Below are 9,555 nucleotides of genomic sequence, written 5' to 3'. Positions count from 1 at the left end.
CGCATGCATCCATTTGTGTCTCAAAAGGATGGGTATATGAGTATGTGTTGTTTTTTCAGGGGCTAGTACAGTGTATTAATATTACGTTTGCTTTGCTTTTTTCTCTAGTACAAAACTCTAGGGCTTCATCTCATTTTAGGGTAAAAGTGTGTAAAGCAAGGGAGCTTCTTTGTTTGGTTGGTTGTTTCTTTCCCTACTCACTGTGTGGGTAAAATGGGGAATTGTTTGCATGTTTTTGATAATGGGTGCCTGGGGAAACATGTCAGCATTAAGTGCCTGTCTGTGTCTTGGAGAAGCATTGTTAGCTGGGGAAAAAAAAAAAAAAAAAAGACGGTTACCTACCTTTCGTAACTGTTGTTCTTCGAGATGTGTTGCTCATGTCCAATCCATAAGGAAAAAAAAACGAGGAGTCCAGTGGCACTTTAAAGGCTAACAGCTTTATTTGGGCATAAACTTTCGTGGGGAAAAAACCCACTTCTTCAGATGCATGGAGTGAAAATTACAGATATAGGCATAAATATATATTGGCACATGAAGAGAAGGGAGTTACCTTACAAGTGGAGAACCAGTGTTGAAGGTCAGTTCAGTCAGGGTGGATGTGGTCCACTCCCAATAAATCCAATAAGTGTGTCTACAGGTGTGGACCTGTGCAAGGAATGCGGCGGATGATGCCTGCACTCTTGTGGAGAGTGCCATTAACAGCGGGGCTGGAATTTTAGCTAGGTTGTAGCAGGTTCTGATGCAGGACATGATCCATGTCAAAATACACTGCGTCAAGATGGGGAGCCCTTTAATCCTCTCGGCGATTACAAAAAAGAGCTGTGGTGACATACAAAATGGCCTAGTGCATTCAGTATAGAAGGCTAGGGCTTGCCTGACGTCAAGGGAACGGACTGCCCGCTCTTTGTTGCTGGCATGAGGCTTAGGAAAGAATACTGGTAGAAATATGTCCTGATTCACATAAAAATGCGAGATTAGTTTAGGTAGGAACATTGGGTGTGGGCGTAGCTGCACCATGTCTTTGTAAAAGACCACGTAGGGGGGCTCGGAAGTAAGTGCTCTGAGCTCGGAGACCCTTCTGGCCATGCTTATGGCCACCAGAAAAGCCATTTTCCAGGAGAGGTAGGATAAGGGGCAGGTCACCAGTAGCTCGAAAGGGGGGCCCATAAATCTGTAAAGAACCGGGTTAAGGTCCCACTGGGGAACAGGCTGCCTCACCTGGAGATAAAGCCTATCTAAACCCTTAAGGAACTGGTCCACCATGGGATTGCCAAAGACTGACCTGCCCCCCATGCCTAGGTGGAAGGTAAAGATGGCCGCCAGGTGCACCTTAATAGAAGATATAGCCAGCCCCGGTAGCTTCGGGTACAAGAGGTCATCAAGCACAAGGGGAATAGAGACTTGTTGCGGTGGAAGCGGGGTGTTACCTTTCAGTCAGGACCAAATGCAGAAACGCTTCCACTTTGCCAGGTACGGTGTGCGAGTTGAGGGTTTCCTGCTTCCCAACAGAACTTCCCTAACAGAGTCTGAACGCTGGAGTTCGGTTGGGGCCAAAGAGCAAACTCCATTAAGAGGAGCTTGAGACAATAGTGTCTCTCTCTCTCAATTCTGGGCTTGAATCCTCTGCAAATGGTGCACTTAGGGTGACCAGATAGAAAGAGTGAAAAGGACGGGATGGGCTGGTAATAGGTATCAATATAAGAAAAAGCCCCGAATATCAGGACTCTCCCTATAAAATCGGGACATCTGGTCACCCTAGATGCACTTGTCTTGCAAATGGCCCTCTCCTAAGCACTTCAGACAAGCTGCATGCGGATCCCCTTTGGGTATAGGTTTACTGTACCTCCCACACGGCTTGAATCCCTGGGGCTGTGGCATGCCCTGGTGCCTGGGGAAAATATTGAGGGGGAAGCCCCCCAACTTAAATATACTAACTAACAATCTAGTGAAAAGTAACAACTATATACACGGAAAAATGCTAGAAAACACTTGCAAAGCAAGAGACCAGTTGCTCCAATGACCGTCACTGGTGGTAAGAAGGAAACGGGCAGGCAGTGGGTTGGCAGGGACCTATATACACCGCCATAAAGGCGCCACTCCAGGGGGCTCCACAGCCGACGTGACGGGTACTGCTAGGGTAAAACCTTCTGATGATCATGCACGCAGCACATGCACACACCTATCATGAAGGTTTAGGGCCACTTTGTATTATTTAGAAGTTTTGCTTTGTTAACTTGGACCAGACTGAGTCATTCATGCAGGCTCTGAAGGCTATTCATAGGAGGTACAACCAGTGCTTGGTGGTGTAAAAGCCTGGGTAGAACCAGATGATTTTATACAGCTGTGTTTGAACAGGGGCAGATCAAGCAATCTTTTATTTTCAGTGGTTGTCTATACAGCACGCAACAGTGAGCCTCTCTACCCCGGTCAACAGACTTGGGCTTGTGCTAGCACTCTAAAAATAACGGTGTAGCTTGAATCCTGGTTTCTTACTCCAGTTTCTGGCCCTGACTCTGGCTCCAACATCTAGGCCTGGCTGTCCACATCCCAGACATGACATTTTCACCATGGCCTACATGTGTCTACAGCTGCATGACCTGTGAGACAAGTTGCAGAAGCGCTGCCCGTAGCACGCCACAGGCTCTGTGATAGCGGAGAGGCATGAGCGGGAGCAGAACCTGCCTCTGGGTTATTAGTTAGGGGAGCTCACAAAGGAGGTTCCACCAGATCGGCGCACCATGGTGTTTGTGTCAGCAGGGCTAAAGACCTCTAGGTAAAAGTTGCCAGGGAGAAAAGCCTCTATGAAAATTAAAGGGAATGAACTGAACGTGTGGACCCATGAAAAGATTAACTTTGTATGTTTGAAAGATCTAGTCCAGGGGCAGGCAAACTTTTTGGCCCAAGGGCCACATCTGGGTATGGAAATTGTATGGTGGACCATGAATGTTCACAAAATTCGGGTTGGGGGACAGGAGGGGATGAGGGCTCTGGCTGGGGGTGCGGGCTCTGGGGTGGGACTAGAATGAGGAGTTCAGGGTGCGGGGCGGGGGGTTGGGGTAGGCGGGTGGGAGAGGGATCAGGGCTAGGGGTCAGGGGTGCAGGCTCCGGGTGGTGCTTACCTCAAGCAGCTCCTGGAACGTCCCCCCCTCTGGCTCCTATGTGGAGGTTCGGCTAGGCGGCTCTGCGCGCTGCCCCGCCCGCAGTCGCTACTCCTGCAGCTCCCATTAGACACAGTTCCCAACCAATGGGAGCTCCGGGGGTGGTGCTTGGGGCGGGGGCAGTGCGCGGAGCCCCCTCTCTGCCCCTAAACATAGGAGCCAGAGGAGGGACATGCTGCTGCTTCCGGGAGCCTCAGCAAACGCGTGTAGAGCAGCCTCCGACCCCGGTCCCCAGCTGGAGCAGGGCAAGCCCCGGACCCTGCTCCCCAGCAGGAGCTCAAGGGCTGGGTTAAACCAGCGGGAGGGCTGTAGTTTGCCCACCCCTGATCTAGTCCCTCTCGCTTGGACCCCACACAGGCCACTCCTAGAGAGATAGTAATGCAACAACAATCTATTGTCTAGAACAAAAGGCAGTGGTTGATAGAAACAAAAACACTTTAAAAAAATCCCAGAAAAAGTCAATTACGACAAGAGAGTCACCACCGAGGGTTATACTCTACAGGATTTTAAAAGGGACAGCTGTTGGAAACACCCTTTTCCAGTTATTCTTATGGGGCCCAGTAACCATAGGAGGAAAGTTTCTTTATAAAAACTTACTGAAAAATTCCAGTTGAATGTATTCAGTTGGGCCTGAGAAGGACAGCTATCAGCTGCCTTTGTATAAAGAATTTCTTTGTGAGTATTCTTTTACCAACTGTGTGGAGGGTTTACCTGGTACTTTAATGATGATCAGCTGTTTCACTGTGAGCTGGGAAGTTAACAGGTGAGCCAGCCTGCTGATCACTTAGGCACCAATTATATTCCCTGGAGAAGGCTGACTAGGGACTATGTAGCTAATTAGCTGATCATTCTGGTGGTGGATGAACCAATTAGCCATCAGCTGATGGCTATAAAAGAAGAAACTAGGTGATCATGGCTTAGACTAGATCAGCAGTTCTCCAACTGTGGGTTGGGACCTCAGAGTAGGTCATGACCCCATTTTAATGGGGCTGCCAGGGCTGGCCTTCGTCTTGCTGGGGCTCAGGGCTGAAACCTGAGTCCCACTGCCCAGGGCCAAAGCCCTAGGGCATCAGCTCTGAGTGGCAGGGCTCAGGGTACAGGCCCTCTGTTTGGCACTGAACCCCTTGGGCTTCGGCTTCCCCGCCCAGGCTGGTATGGCTTTGGCTTTGCTGCCCTGCCTGCCCAGGGTGGCAGGACTCAAGCTTTGGACCTCCCCTCCTGGGGTCATGTAGTAATTTTTGTTGTCAGAAGGGGGACATGGTGCAATGAAGTTTGAGAACCCCTGTACTAGATGATCATGATAGACTTCAAAGTCAGAAGAGGCCATGAGGTGCGGGTGGAGAGGAGTGGGTTAGCTGAGCTCAGTATACTTTGAGATCCCAGGGGAGAAAGAGCTCTGTTCCTCTCTGGCCCTGTGGGAAAGGGCAAGAAACCACTGAAATACTTTGCTGTACAGGACTGTATTGGGGGTTCATGAAAATAATGTAAATAATGTGGAGGTAATGTGGCCTCCCTAGAGATATTTCTTGGCCCCAGAGCATGGGGACAGTCCATTACACTGACCAGCAAAGTCAAGAAGATTATTGTGGTTGATCTGATGGACTTTGCTTGTGACAGTAATGAAGTTGAGGAAAGCCTCCACTAAGTATGTGTCACTGTTTATGGCTCCTGCACCTATACTTCCCCTCAGTAGGCGAGCAGAGGCACCTGCTTTCGGCTACTCCATTGGTCTTTTTCTTCAGTGGAGACATGCATCTTTCTCCTGCTTAACCAAGGTATTTCCAGGGTGACCAGTAGTCTACCCTCACTGTGTTATTCCCAGCAAGAGACAGTCTAGCTAAACACACCTGTTTGCTTTCTCTTTGGAGACTAACCAACAGTTGTAAGTTACCCCACAGCTCTTTCTAAGCAAGCAGAATTTATTCTTAAGGTGAAAGCATTACAGAGAAAACAGCAAAAAAAGTACAAGAACTGGAACACAATAAACTTGCTAGAGAACACCCCCTCTAACAGGCAGGAGCAGTCCCTCACAGGGTTTTCCTTGGGTTTCGAGTTCATCACACCCTTTGCTCAGAATGAGAAAACAGTCTTATAGGGCTTCAGTAGGCTGAAGTCCTTCCAGCCCTTCTCTAAGCTTGGGGCCCACTGTGGACTGGAGGTCTGATCCATTTGCTGGACCAGAAAAAAAGCCAGGAGTCAGTTTAAACTCAGGTCATTTATCCCAGCATCCTCTCTTTGTCTGTTCATCTCTGGAAACGCCAGTTTAAACTTTTGAAGGGAGCATGAGTAGGTAATCAGCCAGACAGAGGGTTTCCTCCCCAGGGCCGAGCATCAAACAACTGATAACCAGAGGAAAGACATTAGCATACCCACTCCACCTAGCGAATTTACATACAATCACACAGTAACACAAACAATTGCATTTTTAATACAATGGACCCCAAAGGTATTAAAGTGAATTCAATACGGTTTAACTTAATTCAGTAAGATTTATTCTGGATATTGCATACCTGTCAAAATCTGTACCACCAGAGCTGGAGTTGAATGTATATCGTTCAGACTGTATTCTGTCAGGGAAAAACAAGCCACACAATTGACCTAAACACAAAAGTACACGGTTCTTTTAAAAAAAAACCCTACAGATAAGTTACAGATCACAACCCTGGCACAGTAAATGTATCCTGGTAAGGCCCAAGTCCTTCTGAAAGCTGAGGGTGCCAGCAAAAAAGCCTTACAGATACCTTGTGGTAGATTTAAATGCTTCTATGCAAGAGGTTTACAGATGAAGAACAGAGCTTTTCCCTCCAGCATTCTACAGTTGGGGGAGAAGGGGAAACAATAGGGTATATAAAAAAAAAAAAGATGATTTAATTGGCAAGCCCCCTTTTAATAGCCAACCAGAAATGTCTAGCTGTGTGAAAAGAAACCTGAGCCTTCTAAAGCTACTTATGAAATCATCCTCACAGCAGAAGAAGGCTATCCTGTGTTCAGCCTTTGATGATTTATTACCAGTTATCTCAGAAACAGTACCCACTACTTTAAAAGGAAACATCCCTTTGACACAGAACCAAGGGCAAGTACTGAAAAAAAAAAAAGAAAGAAAGAAATTTATAAAAACGCTCTGTAATAAAATGGTCTCTCTTAAAAGAAAGTAACATCTGGTGAAACAGTCTGGGGCGGGGAAGGTTATCGGTCAGTCCTCTGTTAAGTTTTGTTATGCAATAATGGGGTTTTTAGACTAATTGATAATGGAGTATGCAGAAAAAGTGTACCAGATGTCTGACCACCAGCTGTAGCAGTAAATGGCTCCCCCTCCAATGGAGAAAAATATCAGAACTATAGCAACTTACTGGATGCTGAAAAGAAGAATATTCTCCAAAGGACTGATTTAATCAACAGTGAAAAGGCTAAATTTTACGCTGCTGTGCTTGAAAGGTACTTAACGTATGTAATCCAGTGTGATGTGAATAAAGGGAAAATAAGTCTGTTTCTTCCGGAACAGGAGCAGAGTATGACTACCAAATCCCAAGAAACACTCAAATTCTGACACTGTTGCTCAGGAGGTGCTGAACCGCTGAATGGATGTTATAAGAAAAATGCTGAAGTATGGTTAAATAAACTGGGCCATTATAAAAGCATTACTCAGAATGAGAAAGGAACTTTTGTGTACAAAGGATCCGTTGTTGTTAATGGTTCTAACATGCTAGATTTAATAAGGGGCGTCACACAGGCTCATTCCCTTCCTAACAAGGGCATACCTAAAAGGCTGGGATATTTTTATGAAAGCCATGGCTGAACTGAACATACTATCCTCTCTCATGGGCAGCACAACTAACAGAGATCCTTTGGGATGCCTGCAACCTTCTACCGCAGGGCTGGATCAAGAAACACCACTGTCATCACCTCTTTTACCTCCTAAAAAGGGGAAATTAGCTAAAAACAGCTTGGCTGAGGGTGTAATCTTCTTCATGTTTGAAAAACGTAATTTTAACAGATGTTACTGTTTTTGCTTTAAATACATTGTTTTCTGTACTTTTCAAAAATGTTCCTATGTTTGGTTTCTTTGAGCTGCTCCATGTAAAAACCAAAAACCACCAGTCACTTGTCTGTAAGCTCACTAGGAGCTACTTTATTGAGAAAAGCGGTCATGAAAATCATTGCAAGAAACACTTGTCTGGGCTTGCTGAAACATTTTGAGGGGATTTAGACATGCCTGAGATTTTATGGGTTTTTATTTTATTATTTGCATTGTATTTATTTTTACAAGACTCACCACACCTTCTGGTCATTTCGTACTAAATCTCTGGAATACATTTTTTCAGTCTGTTCAAAAGCTAAACCCTTGCTATGATGGGGTAAGAACCATACAGTGATTGCTGCAGTCAACAGAGAGAGGGGCTTGAAATTGTCCGGTGTGAACTCCTGCTGAGATAGCGCTTTCTTTGTCAGCATCCAAGCACCATCTGAGCTAAATTATTGTGTAGTTCTTACGGGGGTGGTGAAGGAATCTGTGTTTCCCTTCCATGTTTGCCTGATTTCTAAAAATGTGCTCTTTAACAAGATGGTCTCTTTCTTACCTCAAGGGCTTGAGGGCTTCCGGGGCGATGCTATCAAACAGCCGATGACTAAGCACTGGAAGCCAGATTTCTGGCCTAGATACATTCTCTGGTTGGTCTGGGGTTTGAAGGTCCTAGTCACACAAGGCCACCTTGATTGGCTCATGCTTCTGATCGGGCCTATGAGGAGACCTAGACCGAGAACAGCTGGTGTAGGGAAGCATAAGCAGGTCTCCGAAGGGACCCAGGGGTTGTCTAACCCGCACAAGTAAAAACACACACCTGTGTTGCATACCCTCTGTGGCAGGGTCTCAGGATACAGCCCTGGGTGTGATTTCCAGACCCAGTCCAGCATTTTCTTTCCTGGGAGAATTGTGAAAACTGGCTGACAGCTCTACAGCAAGCAGTAAATAAAGCAGCAACAAACTGAATCCACTTTAGGCCAGTGTAAAGATTCTGGTTATCAACCCCATCCCATGAATCCACACAAGAAACCTCCAGCCATTTCACTAGGGATGGGGCAAACCTCAACCCTTCGGAATGCTTCTCCGAATCAGTCTGGACTGGGCGCTGCCTACGAACTGACTCCCTGTGGGATTTCCCACACTGGCTTGAAACCCCAGCAACAGTAAAGCGAACGATTATGTTGGCACTCTCTCTAGGTTATTCTGGGGCTAGAAGGTTTCATTTGGAGGGTGGTCCAAACATTTTAGTTTTTGAAAGCTAAAATGACTGGTAGAAGTCAAAGAAAAAAAGCTTTGAAAACACCCTACAAAAAAAAACCACCCAGCAGTAAACAAAACTCTTATGGGACTTTGTTTGCCGTGTTGGTCCCAGGACACTAGAGACAAAGTGGATGAAGTGGTATCTTTTATTGGACCACCTTTCGTGGGGCTCAAAAGCGTGTTTATTTCACGAACAGAAGTTGGTCCAATAAAAGATATTCCCTCACCCACCTTGTCTCACTATTTTGAAACAGGCAATTAACACCCTAACACTAAGTAAACCACAAAACCATGGCATTTTGTTCCCAAATAGCTGCATCGTTAACCCAGGGTGGCCTGTTTGAGTAGCAGTAGTATTGCTTTTTCTGCGGACGTTGGGGGTTCCCAGAAGGGGCGCAGGACTTCAGAAGGGGTCATTCAAACTTTCCTATTCCTGGAAGTTTGAGAGGCTGTTCCAGGGGAAAGTGCTGTGGAGTGCCATTGATCAGGAAGTGCGGACATCCATTTCTTGGGGGTTGCTTAGTGGTTCTCCAACCTCCATATTCAAACACGGGTAAGGAGGCCAGGCCAAAGCATCGGTTAATGATTTAACAACAACAAAAAGACCACCTGCTTCTTCCATGATTCAGTTACATTTGAGGGTCTTTCCTCAATGGGCTCAAAATATCCCAGCTGCCAAATCCCATGACTCTCTGAGTCCTCTGTGGTTGATGTAATGAAGTAGTTCTAGCATGAACTGAGCTGATGCTCCAGCTCTCCTGCAAAGGAGAAGTCGGGCTGCAGTGCAAGGGCTCTGTGTTGTGAGCCTCTTGGAGGCAGCCTGCAGGAAGGGAGGATAGCCACCTTTGCATCTTCCCCATTCTGGGATGTGCCAGGGGCTGAAACAGTGCTCTGCTAGCATAACTCAGAGCATCTTCCTAAGTTACAGCAGTCCACCAGGAGTATGCCAGCACTATAGTGCCTTCCCTGGGCCCGGGCCCTGCACTAGTGACTGTGAGGGGGCCTGCATAGGGCCCCTGATACGTGTGTGTGTGTGTGTGTATGTATATATAGAGCCATTGAAACCGCTTCAAGCCAGCACCCCTTGTTCTAGCACCTATGCCTACCTCAGAAGCA

The sequence above is a fragment of the Chelonia mydas genome, chromosome 13, assembly GCF_015237465.2.
Source record: "Chelonia mydas isolate rCheMyd1 chromosome 13, rCheMyd1.pri.v2, whole genome shotgun sequence".
In the NCBI taxonomy this organism is placed as follows: domain Eukaryota; kingdom Metazoa; phylum Chordata; order Testudines; family Cheloniidae; genus Chelonia; species Chelonia mydas.
This window is presented reverse-complemented; position numbering follows the sequence as displayed.